The sequence below is a fragment of the Cuculus canorus genome, chromosome 1, assembly GCF_017976375.1.
Source record: "Cuculus canorus isolate bCucCan1 chromosome 1, bCucCan1.pri, whole genome shotgun sequence".
Classification (NCBI taxonomy): Eukaryota; Metazoa; Chordata; class Aves; order Cuculiformes; family Cuculidae; genus Cuculus; species Cuculus canorus.
In genome coordinates, this window is record NC_071401.1 from 56,035,581 (window position 1) to 56,059,539 (window position 23,959).

The window sequence follows — 23,959 nt, forward strand, 5'->3', positions numbered from 1 at the left end:
TCCTCAGCACTACTGAGGAATAAAAAAAGTTTTTTAAGTTTCTTGAGACATGAGCTTTTTCTGATGTTGAAAATGGGACACCTTGTCCTCATTCCCTTTCCTGAAGGATTATAGGTGAAACTGGGAGCAGACTTATTCTTAGAGTACTTCACATTTCTATCATAAATTAGCTTCTGTCATGACCCTATTATTCAGCAAGACTATCGTTCATAGTCAGAAGATATTGCTGAACAGAAAAAAAAATCCCTAATTTACTTTCATTTCAACCTGTTACTTGCTTAAAACTTTATCTGTGGCTTATCTGTGGCTTAAAAAAGAAGTTCTCATAGACCAAACATGTCTTTTTTTCTATTCTGTTGAAAAGAATAACAGACAGAATAGCAGTGTTTTTTTTGCCTGAATTCCCCAGAAGAAATACCTGTGGGTTACAATTATAGATAGACTTTCAGATTCTTATGCTGGAGGGGGAGGAGCCAGTTGAAAGTAAAACAAACCTGTAAACCGGTTTTAACATCCTAACCTATGTATCTCATTTTGGCTTTGAAACATAAAAGATTAGCTTCCCATGGGTAATTAGTTCTTTGCATTCCTAATTTAGTTGTTTATCAAACTCTGCTTTGGGTGAAAAAACCTAAACACTTCAGAAGGCCTCATCAGAGTGTTAAAGGTAATTATTCCCTTTCCATCCACTAAATATAATGTTAAATGCCTCTACTTGATTTAACGTGTGTCAGGCAACTAATAGAAAAATAACACACCAGAAGGATGATTAAAACAGGTCCTTCAACTACGGCTTTGTAGTATACATTTTTTTCTACATGGAGTTTAAAACAGTAAACTGCCTTTTCAAGGGAAGATACTTAGCAACAGAGATAAAATAAAGATTTCTGTAGAACTATATTTAGCTCACTAAAAGTTAGGACCCCTAGGATCTGCCTAGACAAAGAAGAAAAAAAAATGCTCAAAATCTCATTTACCAAAAGACAATTAAGGAAGCACTGCTTTTCTGAAACTCGGTCACTGTGAAGTCAAGAACATATCTGAGTTCAGAAGAAGGCACTACCAAAAGAATCCTGAGTTTTCAAAAGTGTTCAACACATAACTAAGACTATGTAGACCTGAGGTGTCTTTCCTGCTCTCAGATTTTTGTAGTTTATATTGTAATTCTTCAGACTTAAAAAAACTCCATATAAGTGAATGAGAATTAAATCTATTCTGTCATCTAATGGTTTTAATGACAAAATTCCACAAATAAGGAACAATAGAGTTTGGGCACATAAATCCCAATTCATGCAATTCAGTATTCCTATAAATGCTCCCCCTGTTAATCTATCAGAAAATTTAAACTTTTATATGTATATTCATAGAATATTTGAAATCTTATTGCATCCTGAAACTGCTGTCAATAAATGATTACCAAATAGTTCTCTTTCCTGCATCTCAAATACCCCTTCAGATTGTTTTTTACCTGTTGAAAATTGTATTAATTATCACAGAATCACACAATCACTAGGTTGGAAAAGAGCTTCAAGATTATCAAGTCCAATCATTCCTATCAACCACTAAACCATGCCCCTGAGTATCTCATCCACCCATCCCTTAAACACCTCCAGAGGTGGTGACTCCACCACCTCCCTGGGCAGCCTCTGCCAGTGCCCAATGACCCTTTCAGTGATTTTTTTTTTTTCTGATGTCCAGCCTGAACCTCCTCTAGTGAAGCTTCAGGCCATTCCCCCTTGTCCTGCATAAAGGATGATACTGAGAAGGAGGAACTCTCTACTAACTTCTAAAGAAAACAGAAAAAACATGGATAGAGAAGCAGAACTCAGAAACTGTCTTCTTCCAGTACAAGAAAGGTCTAGTGGAGGCTTAAGTGATTTTCTGTGTCAGCTCTAGTTGAAGAATACTTCATTTGCAGTATGGTGTAATACTGCCAATATGTAAATCATATGTAATCTATTTCTGCAGAAGCATTATCTTTATAGGCAAAATTAATGGTTCTTTTTTCTCTACAATCTATAAACTGCTATCTTCTATATAAATCGCAAAGAGACAAGGGGGGAAAGTTACTCTTTCTTAGAATAGCAATGCTTGAACAACAGGAATTTTATGCAGGATGTTTACCTGGACCTACCTCACCTAGGAAATGCAGTGAAGTTTTTGCATTATTAGATGGATTGTATTCTTGGTCTGCCAATAGCATTCTTTACCTTTTAATTAAGTCCTTTGTATGATAAATATGCCGACAGGAAGTATGCTTGAGGGTAAATTATTATGTTGATACTATTTTGTATGCTTCAGAACATCTCATGAGCCACTGTTTAGACTCTGAGTGTCAATGACAAAATCATGTAATCTTTGGCAGAAATTTAGCACTGGAATAATTATACTACACTGGAATAATTATACTACAATGCAGATATTTCTGAGACCTTTGTTAAATACGTAAATGAACTGTGTCCCTACTTTTGCATACCCGAGAATTAAAGAAAAGTCAGATTAATTTCAAAATCAAGGAAACCTAATGAAAATTACAAATCATTAGGTGGCTTTTTTTTTACTTATGAGGACAATACTTCTATTTAAATCACTGTACTCTAGACATTTAATCGAATATTAAACATATTTTTTGTCACAGGCGCTTGTCATTACCATTTAGGGCCATAAAGGTGATTAGTGGACTGGAGCACCTCTCTTATGAAGGGAGGCTGAATGACCTTTGTCTGTTCAGCCTAGAAAAGAAAAAAATGAAAGGGAAACTTATCAATGTTTATAAATATCTAAGGGGCAGATGTCAAGAGGATGGGGCCAGAATTTGCACAACAGTGCCTAGCAACAAGACAAGGGGCAACAGTTAAAAGCTGGAACACAGGAAGTTTCCTCTGTATACCAGGAAAAAATTTTTTACTGTGAGAGTGACGGAGCATTGGAACAGGCTGCCCAGGGGGGCTGTGGAGTCTCCCTCTCTGGAGGTATTCAAAACTTGCATGGACCCATTCTTACGCAACATGCTGTAGGCGAACGTGCTTTAGCAGGGTTATTGGACTAGACGATCTCCAGAGGTCCTTTCCAATCCCTACCATTCTGTCATTCTGTGATTCTGTGACCCAATCTAACTATATATTAAGTTGACTGGATTTCAAACTATGATATGATTCAACTACGTATTAAGTTGAGTGGATGTCAAAGAACTTATATTTTATATATCTCTCAAGATACAATAGAAATGGAAGACCCATGGCTTTCTAAATAATGTCAATAGACTTAGTTTATGAACATCATTCTTACAGTAACACAGACATAAACTGTCTCTAAGATATGTTTTTATATTGAATCTTGTTTCTTATGTTGTCATTCTTATGATAGAACTTCTGATATAAAAAGACCATAAAAATGTCAGCTATAAAAATACGTACTCTTTCATATGAACTATATTAAAAACAGATAAAAAAGATAAAATTATTATAAGCATAGAAATACTGTACATTTCATAACTTTTGAAAGATTTTCGTGTTATCCAAGCATTTTTAAAAATAAGTACCTATGAATAAAGGATGCTACTTTTGAAATATAAGATTTTTGAGCTTCAAAATCATAAATGCCTGTCTCCCCGTAGCCTCTATCTTTTCTTTATACTCAGCTGAAAATATTGGAAGAGACAAGACCAGAATGAATGTATTTCCACCTAGTGTGTCCAGATTTGGTTTTCTGTTTTCTTTCTAGGTCAATCTGAAAAATGAACATCTAGATAAATATACTGCAGAAATATTGCACTACCTAAGCCAGCAAAAATCCTTTTGAACAGATGGAAGTATTGTCTGAACATTTCATTCAACAAAGAACACTTTGTTGTTATGTTACATTTAGGAAGATGCATGAAATTAGTAAAGCTAAAAGGTCATAATTTCAAAATCCAGAAAATCATCATGCTGGAAGTAGTACAGATCTACAATTTAAGCCATCAGGTGCTACATCAATAAAAAATGGTGAATGATAATTATGAATTCATAGTACATATACAGTACATTTCCACTAGCATTTAACAGAACATATTTGTATATCCAGCTTTTAGAAACTAAAAGAACACAAAAATATCTCTCAGAAATTATTTCTTCTTCTCCTTGAGACGACAGGAATAATTTGTGTAAGTTTTCTCCTATAATAACAATTGTAGGATAAGACAGAGAATGAGGAATGGATCTATGCAATAATATTCTCCAGGAAACTAATAGATTTCTCTTTGTCAAAATCGTGATTCAGCTCCCTTTGCATGGTTTCATAGAACTGGACATTCGCACCCCCTCTAGAAAGGACAACTACAGTCATAAATCTTGAATTATAATGATGTTAGCTGAATTATGCGCAAACTTCTGCTCCTGAACAACCCAGGGTTCTTAAAATCACACCCCAACCCCAGAAGATATGATGTATCATTTTGCAAAATTAATAATGGAGTTTCATAATTTCTGTGAGCATTTTTCAGTACTAAGCAACCAGTCTATTAGTGGTATAGTGCTAGAAATACATAACATCTTTAATTTTGTTGACAAATTTTCATCTCTTTCCATAGAAACAGTTATCTTTCCCTTTCAGTGCTTGTAGCTATGAAAAACAAAATAAGAACAAAACGACTGTTAACTGTGCAAAACAAATGTAATAGCCTGGGCATTGTCATTTTTTTTTCCATGCAGGTTATGAACTGGTGAGCATGATTTCAAGCAAGATCAGTATTCTTCTGAAGATTTAAATAACAGCACCATCCTCACCCCATGTCACCAGTTCCAGCAAGGGCAGGGCAGGTATCTTTTAGATGGCAGGGCCAGCCTTGGCTGGCTGGAGCTGGTTACTCCCTCCTGCTGTCCTCTCCTGTGGGGGCCTCCAGAAGGCGTTCAGTGGCGGGTAGGGAATGCACAGCCAGACCTCCTAGTGGGACCCCTAGGCTAAGGAGACAGTAAGGACCGATGTCAGCATCAGCATCATGCTCCTCCAAGCAAAGAGGACAAGAACTCCATAACTAATCTCACACCTCTTGATGCAGGAGGACGTGTTACTGAAATTCATTGCATTTCTCTATACCAGGAATGAATATTTCTGTATTAAGACTAATAATTTGTACTATTATACTGTTAAAACACAGACTGGACTGGCAGTACATTCACAGAATCACTGAACAGTAATGGAACAGGTGATCTTGAGTGCCATTGAAGCACATGGAAGAGAACAGGGTGATCAGGCCCAGTTGACACGGGTTCAAGAAAGGCAGGTCTTGCCAAACTAACCTGATCACCTTCTATGACAAAGTGACCCACTTACTGGATGAAGGAAAGTCTGTGGATGTCTCCTTGAACTTCAGTAAAGCCTTTGACCCAGTTTCTCACAGCATTCTGCTTCAGAAACTGTCTGCCTCTGGCCTGGACAGGTGCACACTCTCCTGGGTGAAATGGCCGGGTGGATGGCCGGGCCCAAAGAGTAGTGGTAAATGGAGTTAACTCCAGCTGGAATCCAGTCACAAGTCATGTCCCTCAGGGCTCCGTGCTGGGTCCAGTTCTGTTCAATGTCTATCAATGACCTGAATGAGGGGATCAAATGCACCCTAAGTAAGTCTGAGGACGACACTAAGCTGGGTGGAAGTGTCGACCTACTGGAGGGTAGGAAGGCTCTGCAAAGGGATCTGAACAGGCTGGACCACTGGGATGAGACCAACAGGATGAGGTTTAACAACGCCAAATGCCAGATCCTGCACTTGCAGCATAACAACCCTATGCAGCGCTACAGACTAGTGGAAGAGTGGCTAGAAAGCTGCCTAGAGGAGAAGGACCTGGGGGTGTTGGTTGACAGCTGACTGAACATGAGCCAGCAGTGTGCCCAGGTGGCCAAGAAGGCCAATGGCATCTTAGTTTGTATCAGAAACAGCGTGGCCAGCAGGTCCAGGGAGGTTATTCTGCCCTTGTACTCAGCATTAGTGAGACCACACCTTGAATACTGTGTTCAGTTCTGAGCCTCTCACCACAAGAAGGATGTTGAGGCTCTGGAGCGTGTCCAGAGAAGAGCAACGAAGCTGGTGAGGGGGCTGGAGAACAAGTCTTATGAGGAGCGGCTGAGAGAGCTGGGGTTGTTTAGCCTGGAGAAGAGGAGGCTGAGGGAAGACCTTATTCCTCTCTACAACTACCTGAAAGGAGGTTGTGGAGAGGAGGGAGCTGGGCTCGTCTCCCAAGTGACAGGGGACAGGACAAGGGGGAATGGCCTCAAGCTCTGCCAGGGGAGGTTCAGGCTGGGCATCAGGAAAGAATTTTTCATGGAAAGGATCATTGGACACTGGAACAGGCTGCCCAGGGAGGTGGTTGAATCACTATCCCTGGAGGTATTTAAAAGACAGGTGGATGAGATGCCCAGGGACATGATTTAGTGGTTGATAGGAATGGTTGGACTTGATGATCTTGGAGGCTTTTTCCAACTTAATGATCATGTGATTCTGTGAATCTTCTAGGTTAGAAATGACCTGTAAGATCAATGAGTCCAACCATTAAACTAACATGGCCAAGTCCACCACTAAACCATGTCCTTAAGAACCATATCTACATGTCTGAGGCTGAGTTTTCTGTTTTCTCAGTTCAAAGACTTTAGAATAGCAAGAATGAAAAATAATACGAGCATAATGCTTTAGTAATTATCTAAAAAAATCTTAATTATGTTTACAGTGGCAATAAAATTGATTTGACTGTCAAGCCTTACTTAAATGTGTGTTGTAAAAAAAATTAGGCCTTGATATTTTCTTGGGTTTGTGGTGTGGGGAGACAAGGTGAAGTAGTGCTATCCAAATAGAAAGGAGCAGAATGGAACAATTATGAATTCTTATTTGAGGAGTTTCCTGGGTAACACTTCTGAAGCTGATTCATACTCAGTGTCCTGCAGCTTCATTTTCTATAAGAAAGTACAATTGCAGGAAACAAGACTCAGCCAACCATATGTCCATGTTTGCCAAGATAGTCCTTTTTCTTTCTACAAAAAAATTTTGTTCCAGTGGAGCTTGAGGACCTCTGACATGTTGTTCAGAATTTACAGTTTTGACAAAACCACAGGACATCTAGAGATGCCAAACATTTTATAGTACACAGATCACTGACACAATATACATAAAATATTTCTAATATGTTGAGCGTAAATCAGTTCCACTACTGACGCCAGCAATCTGTATAAGTTGAATAAATTCAGTATGCCCTGAATATGTCAAACACACTATGTACACACCAACAGAGCAGCACATGCAGAGGAGGAAGAAATGTTTTTTGGATGAATCCAACTCATAAAAAATGGGTGACTTAGAATGCTAACGTACTTGGGTATATATATGAGAACGATGACTGTATTTGTCTTTGTATTTGTTATTTTGACTAGTTAGTTGGTGATACTAGGTTTCTAACAGATAGCCTCAGTGGCTGAGACAAAAAAATACAAAAAGTTTATAACTTCTTTTAATAAATAAAAGGAAAAGAAATATTTATTCTGATTTTTCCTGATGTCTATAATTTTATTTATTGCTACTTATATACTTGTGCATTCAAGGTAATCTTTAGACAAGAAAGCTTCATTATCGAAGAATCTGTTTGGAGATGTTTCATGACATTTGGAGATGTCTCATCACTGCTTTTAGAAACAAATCTTCAATGGATTATTGTGATCTATTATCTATTTTGTTTTGTATTTCAGAAACGGCAAAATACTGAAGTAGAAAAATGCAAAAGGTGAAGCATATTCCTATAACAGAGTTTTCAATTCCTAGGACTTATTAGCTAGTCTAATTATCATGAATCTTAAGCTTAAAAATCTTTTGACAGTAGACACTAGAAGACTGATCTTTCTAGCGTTATTATTTTCAAAAAATATGGATGTTTCTTGGAAATTACCTGAATCAAAGCAAAGTCAAAACAAGCTGGCAGAATAAAAAGTATATTTTAAAATTCTAGCCTAAGAGAAAAAAAAAAAAGTTATTTCTGAAAAAGACAGCCTGATGTCAGTTTTAGTCAATATTTTGTACAATTTTTTACAATTTATTGACAAGAAACCCAAGGTAGGTGGGATGAACAGATAATTGCTACATTGATTATTTCACATTAAACAAAGTAATAGTTCTAAAATAACATTAATAATTCATGTTTCTTCTGTAAATGTAAAATGTTTAATTTTTGCTTAATTACAAAAAAGAGATAAAATTATCACTTTAGCAATGAAAAGGTTATTTTTATTTCTAGATTAATTTGTATTAGGCTAGATATATCTGCAATGCAAAAAAAAATGTATATTGCGTTCAATTTAGAAAAAGGTATAAATAAAAAATTATTCACCATTCTGATTCAGCTAATTAGCTGTAAAATTTGTTGTGTCTGGATAGTTTATACAAGATTATCATATAACTGATTTGTACATCCCTAACTTTGTCTAAAACAAAGATAGGATAAATTCATTTCAAGAGAATCATATTTTTTTTTGAAAATCACATTTGATTCCTAAATTGATTAACACTGATTCTCCATATTTGGATGGGAATGTTCATGCTTAACATCAGTCCTCCTAAACACAAGTATTTAGACATTAAGGGTCTCTAAGGTGTAGAGATGCACAGGAGAATGAACAGTCCTTGAACCTTGTTGTGAAAGAAAGCCCTATCTTTCTTCGTAGAAAGGAGAGCAGAAGACTTACTTTGTCAAGATGTCCAAGTAAATAAGGTTTCTGCCCTCTGTCATCTGGAGATTATTTGTGTGCTTTACAGGATAAAATTTAGTCCTTTGCTTTGTGACTTTAATTTTGCAGATCACAGACTGTCCTGCCCATAGAAAGACTTAAATGAGTAACTTCAAATTAACAATCTCTTACTATATATTTTTCTTTTTATGGAGTATCCATAGAAATCAGAGGAAAATAATGGCAATTCTGTTTTATATTTTCCTTAGCTATAATGAATGGATACTATGAACTAAAAACTGGATCCTTCTCCTTTTAAAGCTTATTTAAGGGAGAGTAAATGGAATAGGCAGTGTGCTGGAGGGTATTTTATGGAACTATTGGAAGAGGGTTGCATTTGTTCCCAGAAGCATCTCAATAAAGGATAAAGGATAAAGGAGAATTAAGATAGTTATTTCCATAATGTGCTGTAAAGCCTCTTTTTATCTATTTTGACCATGTAACTGAATGTATAAAGATCTGCACCATAGTATCCCAGAAGGCTGTCCTAACTCCGGAGAACTACATGGAGACTACATCTTTAACCAGTTTCCAACCACCAGACCATCACTACATACATTTTGTTCAAAAGGGAAGACCTAGAGGTTCCTAGAAGATGTATGACTGTGAACAACTTGAAACCCAGACTGTAAAGCTTGAATGCACCTCTTGCTGCAATGTATGAACAATTGTTTTCCTAAGATCATTTAGGAGAATTTAGAAATAATTTGGGTTTATCACTGCTGCATTTCTGTTGTCCATATGCCAAAGAGAGGTGTTAGAATAAAAAAGAAAAAAACAGGCCTGGAAGTCTATCAAAATATGATAAATATTTTGTTTTGTATTTCAATATGCATTCTTGATTCTTTTGAAACAGAGAGATGACTGCACAGAATTATAATATCATAATACAATCATTTCTTATGCCTCACCTCCTGAAAGGCTATTCAAGCAATTTTCTCTCAGTCTGCAGTGGGGGTTTGGATGTTACTCCCTCTCTGAATTATAGAATCACAAAATCGCTTAGGTTGGAAAAAACCTTTAAGATCAATGAGTCCAACTCTTAACCTAGCACTGGCAAATCACCACTAAATCGTATCCCTAAACACCACATCTACAAATCTGAGGATGAATTTTCTGTTTTTTCAGTGTTTTATACTGTTCAAAGTTCACATGGGCAATGTTTATGGTGTACAGTTCAGCTCTATTAATGCACAAAATAAATTATAAATTAATTTTTTGTATTACATTATAAAATATATGTTCTATCGTCTTACAGTTAACTAATTTTGAGGACTTACTTTTTTGTCTCTTCTTTAATCTTTAATGCAATCTGATACCACATTATAATTTACCTCTTCATTTGTTGTATCCTCAAATAAAATAATATCCAAGGGAGTCTTTGTAAAATATGCGTTTAATTTTTTCTGATTCCTGTTTTCCTGTTCTTTCTGAATACAGTTAGGAAATTATTGATACTATGCAAGGAAGAATCTTGCAAGAAGATTTCAAAACAGCTTCCATACTTTCAGTAAAACTAATAGTCATTAAACAATTTTTTTCAGTGCTTAGGACATAACTTTGAGTGTCAAACACATTTCAGAGGAGGAAGATATTAGAAGGTTTTTACTACCTGGCAACCAGTAGCATATGTAGACAGAGTGGGTAAAAACAGAGTTAAAAATTAAATTGTCGATGCTGAAATAAGAAAAGTAAGAGGAGAAAGAGAAGGAGGCAGGGCAAAATAAGAAAGGCCAGAGAGGAAGGGAGGGATCCAGAAAATGAAGGCATGAAAGGAAGGATCACATGAGCATTATTTTTCTTAATTGTTCAATTGATATTCAGAAAACCCCAATTCTATTGATTTTCATCCTCATATTTGCTGCAAAATGTTGCAATCTGTTGCTATTATTTGTCAACAGGAAACTGAAAAATCATCTTTCCACTTCCTTGGTACCTCTGAGAGAAGACTGGGAATCTTAGCCAAAATTCTTCTAACGCTCTACTTTTTTTCTAATTTAGCAATTCCATTTTAGGTCCAAAATTATTGTATTCATTTGATAGGAACTATGATAAAAGGCTCACCCCCACAAACAAGAAGAAGCACAAAAGAACAATGGCAAATGAGGAAATCCCAATAATCTAATCAGAGAAAAGAAGAACCAGCATTTTGCTCTTCTGGGATGGTCAGCCTTATGGGAGAGGAATGACAGCCATCACCATGAGTACATGAAAGAAGTTCTCCAGATGCCCTTACAAACTGAGAAGGGTTACTGCCTAGTGGGTATGCAACACATTACTAGAGGCAGGAGAAGTGCATTTTGGGATTGTACAGGATATATGAGACATTTAGAGGAAGAATCAAAAGCAAAGCATAGAGATTTTGGGGGAACAATCAATCATGGGAAAACTGACAGATAAAGGGTTAAGAAAGTATGGCTGTGTGTAAACAGGTTGCTGGTCAGTTCACTTGTCTGACTATGGTCTGCCCCATGATCAGTTTGTCACATTTAACTCCACTTCTAAATATTTTCCCAGGTGAGATTTTCTTTCATACATTTTTTGTACCTCTGTGTTTGTGTATGGCTGGAGGTTTATATATCAGCTGATGGAGTGGGATCATGTGTCTCTGGTATGAGCAACTAGAGAAAAGGAGGGTATATACTTTGGTATGTGAACACAAGCAAATACCATGGCAGACTAGCCAGAAAGCCAGATAGAAGACAGAACGCACAAGTTTGGGCCAGATCAAATAAGGGAAAGATGAGAGGGTCTGGGAGTGGGCTACTGGAGAGAGCAGGGGGTCCGAGTAAACTACCGAAGAGACTATTTAATCAACTGAGAAACACACGTGCATGTGTATGCATACAGATGAGGCAACTGGAGACAAGACCCAAGGATCTGTTACTGAGTAAACAGAATGCTTGGTTAGGGGGAGTTACAGGAGGGATTCTGTCTATATGTTTGTCTTTACATAATGCAAGTTTACCTTTTTTTTCCTGGAACTGGAGTGTGGCTGAAGGCCTCAGTGAATCACCTGCCAAGATGCCAGCAACTGCAGAGAAAGTGGATACAGGGACAGACTGAATGGCTACATCCAGTTATTGAGGTTATCCACTAATAGACTTTCATCCTGAACTGTCATAGAAGGGAACAGGACAAGGATGTTAATGCTAGGTTTCCTGATTGTGTTAATTTGTGTGTCTGTCTGTACTTATGAGTAGATATGTATTGTATAGATGTGTTCATGTGTGCCTATTGGGAATACATACTTAGCCTCTTTACTGGTGGGACTTGGGAACAGGGGGCTGAAAAAATCTTGCCTCTACTCAGCTACCAAATTCAGCAATGATTGACTACTCTATATTTCATCCTAAATGTGTGTTTAGTTTCATCAAGACTATATTTTTAATTTTACCGTAACTGCTTCATATTCTGGTCATCCTCACATAAGTGCAAAAGAATTAGAAAAAAGTGAAAACTAAATTGTATTTTTAATAATTTTAAAATATAAAAGCTGATTTCTGAATTTCTATATATTGAAAAAAATCCAATAATATCTTTTTATAGATTTTTCTTAATCTTAACTTTACATAGCACTCTGTGTAATAAATGTAGAAACAGCATTAAAACAGAAATCTGTACAAAACTCCAAGGAAGACAAAGAGATTGTGCCTTTTGTAATATGATACGTGTTTTCAGCTATGCTTCAGCAAGGCAAAACCAAATTGGTATCCAGGTGTTGACTATATAAAGGGCCACAAAGTAAAATGAGGACAGGAATTTAAAAATATGGACAGCAAAAAAGAAAAAAAGGATGATTAACACATATTAAACAGAAGTACTTGAAATGGTTTATTACGCAAATTTACCTTGCAGATTGCAAACATTTCTCATTATGGTTGTGTTAAACAGTTCAGTGAAGGCGCTGAGAATTTAAGCTTAATCTTAGCTGCACAAAACAAATCTAAAAGTTTTTAGATATCTCTTAAATGGAAAACATTCAAAATTTTTCAATACTTAATGTGGGCTGGAGAAATGAGCTGACAGAATCCTAAGAAAATTTAAGAAGGCGAAGTGCAAAACCTTGCATCTGAGGAGGAATGACTCCATGTAACAATACATGCTAGGGGCCAGTCATCTGGAAGTCAACTTGCAGGAAATGACCTGAAGGTCTTGGTGGCCACCAAGTTGAACATAAGCCACCACTACGTCTTTGCTGCAAAGAAGGCTAATGTGTATGCTGGGCTGCATTAAGGGGAGTATTTCCAGCAGGTTTAGGGAAGCAATCCTTCCCCTCTACTCAGCCTTGATAAGGCCACAGTCTGGAGTACTGTGTCCAGTTCTGGGCTCCCTAGTGCAAAAGAGACATGGACATACTCGAGAGACACTGGCATAAGCTCCAAAAAGGCATAAGCTGTAGCTTTGAACTCTTTAGGTTTCCTGTTTTGTTAGTATATGTTATGATCAGTCAGGTGTTTTGTAAAAGATGCAGCCTAAGTATGATGTTACTGCAGACGGTGTGATGGAGTTAGCTGCAGTTTGGCCATAATGGATTTTTATGATAAATTTTAATGAGGGGCTATTTGCATAAACATGGATAATAGCAAAGTTTGGGTTGGAGTGCCTCTGTGTTGCCAGTCTCCTGGATATTTTGGGAATACAGCCTGGAGTACAAAGGACCTGGCTGGGGAGGAACAACCAAAACCACCACCCCTCCCCTTAGCCAAACCAACAAAACGAATTAAAAAAATCAACAGTACACTAAGGAAGAATTTGACTGAGCTAAAACAATTTATAGGGTTGCTAAAGGACAGGTCATCTGGATTGTTGGCTTGGACTTACAGAGGAGACAGGCACTTACCTTCCCATCGAGATCTAGTATTTGTCCAGTATGATAATGCCTAGCACTACTTCTCAGTTCAGTTAAATCTGCACTGTTATATTTTAGATACAGAAAATGTGCCATTTCAGTGTCTTTTACATTGATTAGTCAACTCTACGCATTTCATAAAGATAACATCAATTCATCATAACTTTAGGTGACTTTATTAAAGATGTGTCTATGTGAGCTAGGTGTGAATACCCTTCACTCTTAATGGAGATACATGCAGTGAATCTAGTTAGCAGATCCTAGAGTGCTACCCAATTAACTCATGTGGGTGTTTACATTATTATTAAGTGGACCACTTTTGACATTGTTGACAGCACTGAGTATATCTCAGTATTGATAAACTGACTATATTTATTATGACACCATCTAGCTCACATATAGATGCAAGTTAATTGTATAAATCTAGAACTAAACGCAGTTGCTAAGTTCAGCTTTGTTGAATAACCCATTAAGCGTATTTGTTTTCATTACAGTTTTGTATATTAAAACTTGTGGCCCTCAAAGCGTGGAACAAGACTCGCATTCATTTATTGAGCTTCCCATAACCACTTCATCAAGACATCTCACCTCGTGTCCTGTTTGCAAGCTCCATCCACGGAGAGACAAAGTTAGTTTTCAAAGCAATTTCAGCAATTTTTTAGGCATGATGATTATCTTCTTGAGATGCCCACATATTCACACTCACTTGCTGAGAGTGACTAGAGTCCAAACTAGATTTTTCAGTGTATAGGCTAAATTTATATAGGTTAAAATCAAGCCACTAATTGTATGTACATCGTTGCCTTCAAATTAACATATATCTTCTCATTTTAGTGTAGTATTGTATGTGTTAATAGACTTTCTCTGATGTTACTTAGGCAGACAAAATTTTGATTTCAAAGACTTCAGCATAAGTTTACAATTATTTTCTGGGATTAATCTTCTCTTGCAACACAATCTATTTCTTTTATTATACTCTACAAAACAGTGGTGGACAAAGTTTAAATATATCTTCATAGATTGCAATTTTACTTTAGTACAATGTAGACAATGTGTTTTGTCCTGGACATTAATTTAGGGGAAAACAAGTATATGAGTTGCATATTTACTTACAAAACAAACTTGCAAATATTTTCATGAAGAAAATCACTGAAGCAAGCATGACAATTAACTACTCTGGTTCATAGCCAGCACTTGGATTGGCACATGCTAGAGTAGATGTGAGATTATTTTTCACACTGGCAGAGATTCCATGCAAATGACAATTCTACAGAACACCATGGGCACCTCTTCATGTTGAGGAAGACAGATGATTTTATCATAAAACACAGAAAATTAATTCCAGAGTAAAGCAAAAGAGAGCAAAATAGCTGAATTTTGGAAAAGAATTAATGAAATATTGTCTCCATCAACTTTTTATTAATTTAATAAATAATTTTTATTAGACTAAGACTTAGAAGTCAGCATATGTGTGTTAAGTTCAGAAAGTATGCATAATTTCTCACTTCTCTCCTTTACTTTTTTAACATAAAAATTCCATTCATAGCAAGTTCTGAAAGGCTGATGTGAGAACCAGGACTGCACATGTTTCTGTTTGCCTGCTGATATTGTAAGTAAAAGAACAGGTGAAAGAAATGGAGAAATCTGGAATGCAAAAAAACTTTTTCAACCCAGAACTATTCTCCAGACAGTAGTTACTTTGATTTTTATTAGTAACTACTCTCAATACTACTCAAGAATAATAACTTCAAGGATCTTATTAAATACCTGTTCTGTTTACTAATCTAACTTAAAATAAACAGTTAACACAACTCATTTTTCTGATTATAAACACCATTTTCTCCTGCTTTTGTTGAATTTCTAACTATCCTGATCAATCTGCATTTCTTCATACAGTGTAACCTTAAATACTTATCAATTTCAAGGGTTTTTTCAGAGCTCATATTCCACAACTGGAAAAAAAAGTGGCATTTTATCCAAGGCATTTCTACCGTCTTGTTTTATGACCTCTGTAACATTTTGTCCCACTTTTTCCTTCAGTACCATAAGGATAATAATTCTAGTATTTCCTTGTCTATTGATATAATACATGAAGAATGACATGGGGAAGGAAGAAGGTTGAACAGCTGAACTAATTAAAGTGCTTCAGTGCTGACTGAGTGAAGTAGTACAAATACATGCAAAGCCATCTGCTTGCTTATTGATCTTACTTGTAGCACCATTATTGTGTTTACAAAATAATTTATTAACAAAGGAATTTATTTCTGTACTTATTTGCACACATATTTGTGCACATCATCATACCCTTAACACAACCTTTTTCTTGTTATCTCAGATAGTATTTCAGCAACTCTGGCATATCATTTTCTCAAAAAAAACCCAACCTCCTCCAAGATTCTTGTTCAATACTACAAAAGGCTATTCTGTATTTGAAGGATCTATGGAGCTTTCTATTTTCCTCATCTCCCCGTCTATTATTTTAGTCTACCCTATCTTCTTTGTTGGCCTTTCTTTTACTAGTGCTTACTTGGTTGACAGCCTTGCCCTTGTGCAAGGGTTTGATGAGCTGGTGAATGGGCATGATGCCATCCAAACAGACACTGCTTTCAGGCAAAATATGAAATACCTTTTGAAGTGACATAGAGAAGTATTTTATGCTGTTAAACGCAGAAATTAATTTGTTAGTAGAGCCGAGGGATTCCCCTTCTTTTCCTTTCAGTAAGAAATTAGTTGCAGTGTGCCAAATCTGATTTCTAAACCTTAATTTCCAGTAATAGTGAGTTACATAACAGTTTTAAGCATTAACATTGGCTTTCATCTTCCTTGAATGTGAGATGTTTAGGCATCTAAAATATTAATCTCTTTTTAGATGAGTTATACAGACCCTTTTTATATTCAAAGCGATAAATAGCTTTCTCCAGATGACCATTCAATCTAACTATTCTAGCTGTCTAACATGGAAAAGATACCTTACTTTCTAAAGTCTCCAGTCATTTCTATTTATTGTTGTTGTAGCCTTGACAAGTAAAATGAGGCAAAACCTTGGGCCATTAGCACCATTATTTGAGAAATAAATGCATAAATAAGATTGGTTTAAATAACTATATGAAACAAAACACCATACAACATGAAACATCAATCAAATGTAAGTAATGTCTTTAAAGATATGAGTATTATTTTCAACAAAAAAAAATTTAAAATTTACAGTACAAACAAAAACATGATACTTAATCTACTTAACTATGAACAATTGAAGTTTGAAATGGTAACACACCTCTTGATTTTTATAAAAACTTATTTTATTCTTTTTGATGGTAAGCAAAGATAGATACATATTAATCTGTATTTATTTATTCATTTCTATATATGCCCTAGCAAGAGTGGTCAAGAAGAGAGTCAGGAAGAGTATGTTGCTCATAACCTTGTCCAGTCTACGTCTGGATATCTCCAAGACTGGAGACTCCATAACCTCTCTGAGCAACCTGTTCCAGTGTTAGATCACTCTTGTAGAGAAAAATGTGAGTTATCTCATGTTTAAACGGAATTTCTGTATTCAGTTTGTACCATTGTCTGTTGTCCTTTCACTAGGCACTACTGACAGGTTACTTTCCTCTGTTATGTGTTTAGACACACTGATAGGATCCCCCTGAGACTTTTCCATACCAAAAGAACCATAGCTGTCTCAGCTTATTGTCACATAATAGGTGCTCCAGTTCCTTCATTATCTTCACGGCCCTTGCTTACACTCACTTCTCCAGTCTATCTGTGTCTTGTTTTATATTGAGGAGCCCAGAACTCCAAATATGGTCTCATCAGTGCTGCTGACCACAGACAACTAAGTTTAGACTCCCAGATTTATAAATCTTCATGTTTGGTTGTTGACCCATCTCTCAGGAAATGTTTATTTTAGACCAGACTCTGCAGTGTTTCCAGCTTCAGCTTTAACTGATCATATTGACTATCAAGGTTAATTATAATGAGCTTTGAGAGACCTGGAAATCATGTAGAATCCTATATTCAGTGTTCTCTTTGGGTGTTCCCTACGCATGTAGTGCCATCTGGAGTGTCCTAAATTATGCTTCTTGACCTCCAGCTACCAGCACAGGAGTGTGTGGATACATTCTATATATTCTGTGTCAAATCTGCTCTGATTTCTCAGATACCTCAGGGACTTTAATTAGTAGTATGGATATGTCTTAGGGCAACTGGTACCGGCCATTAGAGACCTAAATCTCACCCTAAATGTTTGCAAGAGCTTTACGAAGCAGAGTAGAACATAGAGAAAGAAGTAGAGTAAAATATGGAGGTATTATTATCCTTGCACTGAGAAAGGAATTAGGAGAAATAAGTCCTTCTTTCTCTTCTTTTATACAGGTATTTGCCAGGCACACATAGTTCCGAAGCAGACACTGATCTGTAATTGTTTGCTCAATCAGCTGTGGGTCTTGAAGCTACATGCACTCTGCAAGATAGTCTGAGGAAGATGGGAAAAAAACCCTCAATGTTCCAGTTACAAGATCTTGTCATAAACATTTGACTGCAGCAGAGCATTAACGGAATAGAGAATACGAACCTATTAAAAAAATGGGATTTATAAGCCCTGTGGCACAGACAACAAGGTATTTGCTTTATATTTAACAGGGAATCTTGTAATTATGCAAAATATTACCAAGCAATAGCATAATAGAAACATGCATAAATTTATTTTCACTTTCTCAGTGAAAAATTTGTAAAAAAATTTTAATCACCCTAGAGTTTAGCACTTGCCTAGCGTTTTAGAACCTTAAACCTCTTTGCAGACCTATTTCAGTGGTTTAGCTTGTCATTAGCTGTTTACAGGTATTTGTGTCTGTTATTAGTTAAGATAAATTAATGAAGAAATAAACTGTAATAGTGTAATAATTTCATTTTAGGTGGAGGAAAAATCAGGTAATTCTGGCTAGTTGCATTCTTGTGTCCTAATAAATGTTATACAGAATAATATATTTCCCCAGCTGATTTTCCACACAAAGTAAATCTTTCAGTAGTGCTTGCTAACTGTGTAATTAGTAGTGTATGATTCTGTTGACATTTTGTCAGTAAAATGTTTTTCTGCAGCATAAATAGAATTGAAATGACCAAAGCTTTAGATCAAAGATTTTAGATAAGAATATTTTCAAAATATTCTTTTCTTTTCTTGAAATATTCTCTTATTAAGCCATATATTTCTTTTCAATTTTATTTTTGTCCTCCTCTAGATACAGTAGTTTTTCAAGGGCTCGACACACTGATGGACTTCACTAATAAGAAGGGAGTGAGCAGCCTTACCCAAAAATATCCAAAATGTGATGTTGTAGTGTAAATCTCCCTCAAAAACAAAAGCCTTACTATGAAATGTAAATCAACTTTGAAACCTTATATATTGTCATGAAGACAAAACATCATATATAAGCCAACTACAATAAGCAGTGACGTCTTCATCAAAAGTATTTCTTGTAAAGCATGTCCAGTAACGTTTATTAAAAATATTCAGTTAAAAGACTGAAGTTGTTCAGTGATGTATAATTATTTTCAGTTTATTTGGCCAGAAAGCTAGGAATCCAGTTAAATTTTAGTCAGAAAAAGAATTCTATAATTTCTGACAAATACAACTGACTTAATCATAATATTTTATTTGTCATTATTTAGTAGGCTTTCTCAAAATTTTAAAACAAAATGCTGAACTTGTACGTCTCTTAACATTCAACCGCATGAGTAGCGATAGCACTTAATTACTTTCTTGTTTCAGAACTTAAAACTTCTTGACAGACCTTCTAGATCCCTTCTACATTGCACAAAAAGACTCACCAAGGCCATTCAGTTATTACATTTCTGATTATAGATTTTAATACAAGACAAGAAGCTAATCCTCCTTCAGCAAGATATTCCATGACTGCTTAGACAAGTTTAGCATAGACATATATCTGTTTTTCCCCTTGTACTTTAATATGAAATCCATATTCCTTAGATCTCACAGAGAGCTGCTAAAACCACGTTTTGTGCGTTTCAAGCCCATAGGGTGATTTGTTGCAAGAGTAAATAATTTGAGCCAAGTTTACCACAGGGTGCTTCTTGCGTGGCTCTGGTATGATTAAAGTGGTCAAATGAAATACAGCCCTGGTCTGAACTGAATACAGCTATCGAAAAACGAAAGGCAGAAAGGAAGATATTGCAAGTAATACCAACTTCTCCTTTCTCTCCTTACTGACACCTCAGATTCCTTGGCTCTGAGATTGAGTGAATTCTTATAGTAGATATGGGAGGAGTAATACAGTACATTAAACATTTTTCTTTATGCCTCACCCTGCCCCATCCACGTAAGGGCCCTATTCTGAGCATCCTTGGAAATATAGGTCGGAGCACTATTGACCGTTCTATATGGGAACAATAGAACCCAAGGTGTCCATTCCAACTATCTCTCACTGACAATACAGTGATGACATCAAGAGCAAGAGGTATGGATCTTCTACTTTTTCCTTATGTATGTTAATAATGAAGGTTACTAGATCAAGCTGTGCCTGAGGAGAAGAAATTAAGGAGTCATAGGGGTCCTAATAGCCAGAATGAGGTGTTGGGGGCCAAAAAACTTCAGGAGCAGAAAACCTCCTTTTATCATCTCTGAGGACTGACAGCATCTTTTTATGCACTTTTCCTTCCAGCTTCCACTGACGCTGAAGACAACTTGTTTACCTCAGTCCATCTTTATTCCGTGTCATTCTAGAAACTCTAGCTACATTTAATATTTCCAAAAGATTATGTCTGACCTAAAGTGTAACAGTTAACATGTGAGAGGCAGGTAATCTTGTCTCAGCCACCTAGAGACATCCTTTTAGCACGTATTCAGTAAAAAGTAAATAAAGAAAAGAATTATAATTTCTTACAATATCAGTTTTAAATGGCAGAGTTTTAGTGGTAGGGTTTTAGTAGCAGGGTGGAGGCTTTGGGGAGGTTTCCGTGAGAAGACACCAGGAGCTGTTCCTAGGTCTAACAGAGACAGGTTCAAGACAGGCCCTTTTGCTGTGATTGAATTGAAAGTTTCTTTGTGTAGGAAGTACACAAAGTTTAAAGGAATTTGCGTCTCTCTCTTTAGGAAACTTGGTCAATTATGTCCTGATTTTCAATTTCAAAGTAAAAAAAAAGAAAAAAAGAAAACAGTATATGTAAAATATCAAGAGTAAAAATAAAGAAAATACAAAGTCTTCTAGTGCTAGCATGTAGGCATACTGGAACTTTTAAGTCCTTGTCTCCCATATGTCAAAAAACCTTTACTGAGATCTAATAGAGCATGCCCTAACTTGCATACATTAAGACTAGTGTACACCTGAAGATAGCCTTAATATAGATTATAGGCAACACCCTTTCATGGATCATGAACTTTAAAGCTGAAGTGTTCCTGAACTTCATAGTATAAACCTATCTAATTGCTTTCTTACTTATGTCATTCATTTTGGCAACTTTTGTATTCAGTACTTTATCTTCAAGTAATTTTTTCAAGGCTTTAATGACACTGTTTTGTCATTGCCTGTAAATAGTTGTTGAACAGGACTATGAGGTCAACATCGTTTATACATTTACTGTTTCTGCTTTGGGTGTCTCATTGACTTCTCACATTAGATGAATTTTCGTTTTCTAGCTCCCAGTACAAAAGGTTTTTCTTCTTTAATCACTAAAATGAACACATCTGATAACATCTTTGTCTGAATCCTCTGTTGGCCTGTAATAGTCTGGTCAGCTTATCATCTGCTTTTATTGCTGTCACTAATATTCTAAAGACAATTCGTGTCAACAAGCTTATCTGCTTGGAAATGCCCCTTATTCTTAAACCGCTGAGCATTCTATATTATTTTATTTGAAATGTAATCTAAAGCCTCTATGAGTCCTGTGGATTTATGGTAGTAGGTAATCTAATAGAATATATTTTCCAGAATCTGTGTTATCACAAGAATCTTATCTATATTATGCTTCGCTCCTCTGTAAAAGTCACTTCCAGATACTTCTTCATTCACCTCTCTAGCATCCTTGTAAATAGCAGTGGAATTAATAAGTTAATATTAAGTAGTTCTTTCATTTGTTCTTGTCTCCATCATTGTAGATTGGTTTTCTCATTTGCTCACGCTTGCTCTTTTCTCAAATTAGTGTTAAACATCTTTTGGATGATGTATTTCTTGTGTTTCTCAGATTTTCTTGTGCAATTGCAGAAGTCTCTTTTTTTTTTTTTAAATCCTCTTTATTCGCTCCTCCAGATTTTCTATTGATCGAGCTTTGTACTGACATTTTTACTTTTTCTTACAAGAATTCTGAGATTTGCTTTCCCTCATTTACTTGAAGGATATATCTCTTGACGGAACGCTCGCCGTGCTTAGTTCATCTACTATGATTGCAAACTCTGCAGCTTTTAAAAATCTTCTTTCTATCACTTATTTATTTCATATTCTTAGTAATTTATCAACACTTGTATCTTACTGCCAGCATCTTCACTATAAATCTGTCAGATTTATAGTCAGATAGTCATCTGCCCTATCTCAACACATTTCTCCTCCTATATTCTTCTTCTGCTTTACATTTTTTGCTTATTGTTTGCTTCTGTATTCAATTCCTCTTTTGGATCTCTGGTCAATTTATTGTATTCTGCTTTCAGAATTAAATTTTCCATTTTATTTATGTTAAATGTCTTCTAACTGTACATCATTTTATGCTTTATCTATCATCTTTTTCTAGTCATTTTTAGAATAATGTTTCTCTGGCTGCTCCTCTAATGTTTCAGTTATTCAGTTGACTTATGTTCTTTCTCCAAATGTACCCATTTCTGTAAGTACAACAAATCAAGCTACTTTCTTTTTACTCGGATTGGGCAACTTGATCCAGATGAACTGTCATTTTGTCTCTTCACAAAAATATCGGTCCCTTTCTTCACCTGGGATAAGCCAGCTTCCTTTATAATTTTCTGTAAATTATAGTTAACTTCCACTTAGTTTATGAATAGACACATCAGGCTTAATATCTTGCATCGTAAGTGTGAAATGTATATTGCACAGTGATAAAAGAAAGCAGCTTCGTGAAAACAGGGCTAGGAGTACTGCTGAATGTGACTAAGCAGGGCACTCCTCTGGTGGTGAAGGCCAGCTCTATAGAGGGCCACACTAGTGAGATGAGTCCTGGGTTAGAATTAGCCAGTACGTCCAAGGAAGTAACTATTCTTCACTATTCACAGTTTATAAGACTGCATCTGCAGTAGTTCCTGGTACTGATAAACTCTGAAGCACCCAGAAACGTGAAAAGCATTAGCAAAGTGAAAAAGTCTAACAAACGGTCACAAATATGAAAGCTTGGATGGAGAGATTGGGACCGCTGGATTTATTCATCATGAAGAAGAGCCATAATTCCTATCCCTTGCCCTCAGAATGGGCAATTGCTTGTCTTTAGCTACCTAAAGAGTAGTAGCAGACAAAAAAATTGTCATTCTCTTCTCAGAGATCTGCAGTAAAAAAGTGACAGGCATCAGGCACAAGTTGCAGGAATTCCAGAAGCAGATAAAGAAAAAAATCATAGTGACAGTTGTCAGAAAGTGGAACAGGCTGCACAGAGAGGCTGCGGAGTCTCCATTCCTTGAAAGATAGGCACAGTCCTAAACAATCTAATATAATCTGACAATACTTTGACCAGGGAGTTGTACCTCCAGAGGACCATCTCAATCTATATTATTCTATATTTTTGCAAAGTGGAGCTCTCAAATGCAATTATTACTTTTTTTTTCAAATGTAGGATCACAGCAACAACTTTCTCTAATGTGTTTTTAAAGACATAAATAGTATTAATCAGAATATAATCAACACTAGACACAGACAAGGAAGTTCAGAAAATACCCCCAATCTGTTTTCCTTCAAGTTTTAGGAGACTGTAATACACACCTTGGCTGCCACACAACACCACAGTTTTTTTCCTGTAAAAGAACTATATCAATATTTGAGCAGTTTTAGTGTATACATGAGGACAAATAGATGAAAGGGATCAATGATTTTGTTCTGAAACTTAGGAACTTTCAATTTTGGTGTGGGGAATGGAGAAAATTTATGTGACTTGTAAGGTCTTGGGTATAATTCTCTGATAAATCTACACTCATTAAAGAGCACTCACAAAAATATAGCCTACAAGTACAACAGAATGATTTTCGAAGGTAATTTTATTCACTAGAAGCAAGGACACAAACCATACACAAGTATAGTGCAGTGCAGCCTGGAAAACAAATAATCTCCATTCTGTATCTCTTTCTGTTCCATGGTGCATAGATCATTAAACTGAAAGATACTGGTAACCATAAAGTTTTATAATAAATTATTCAAAAGTTTACAG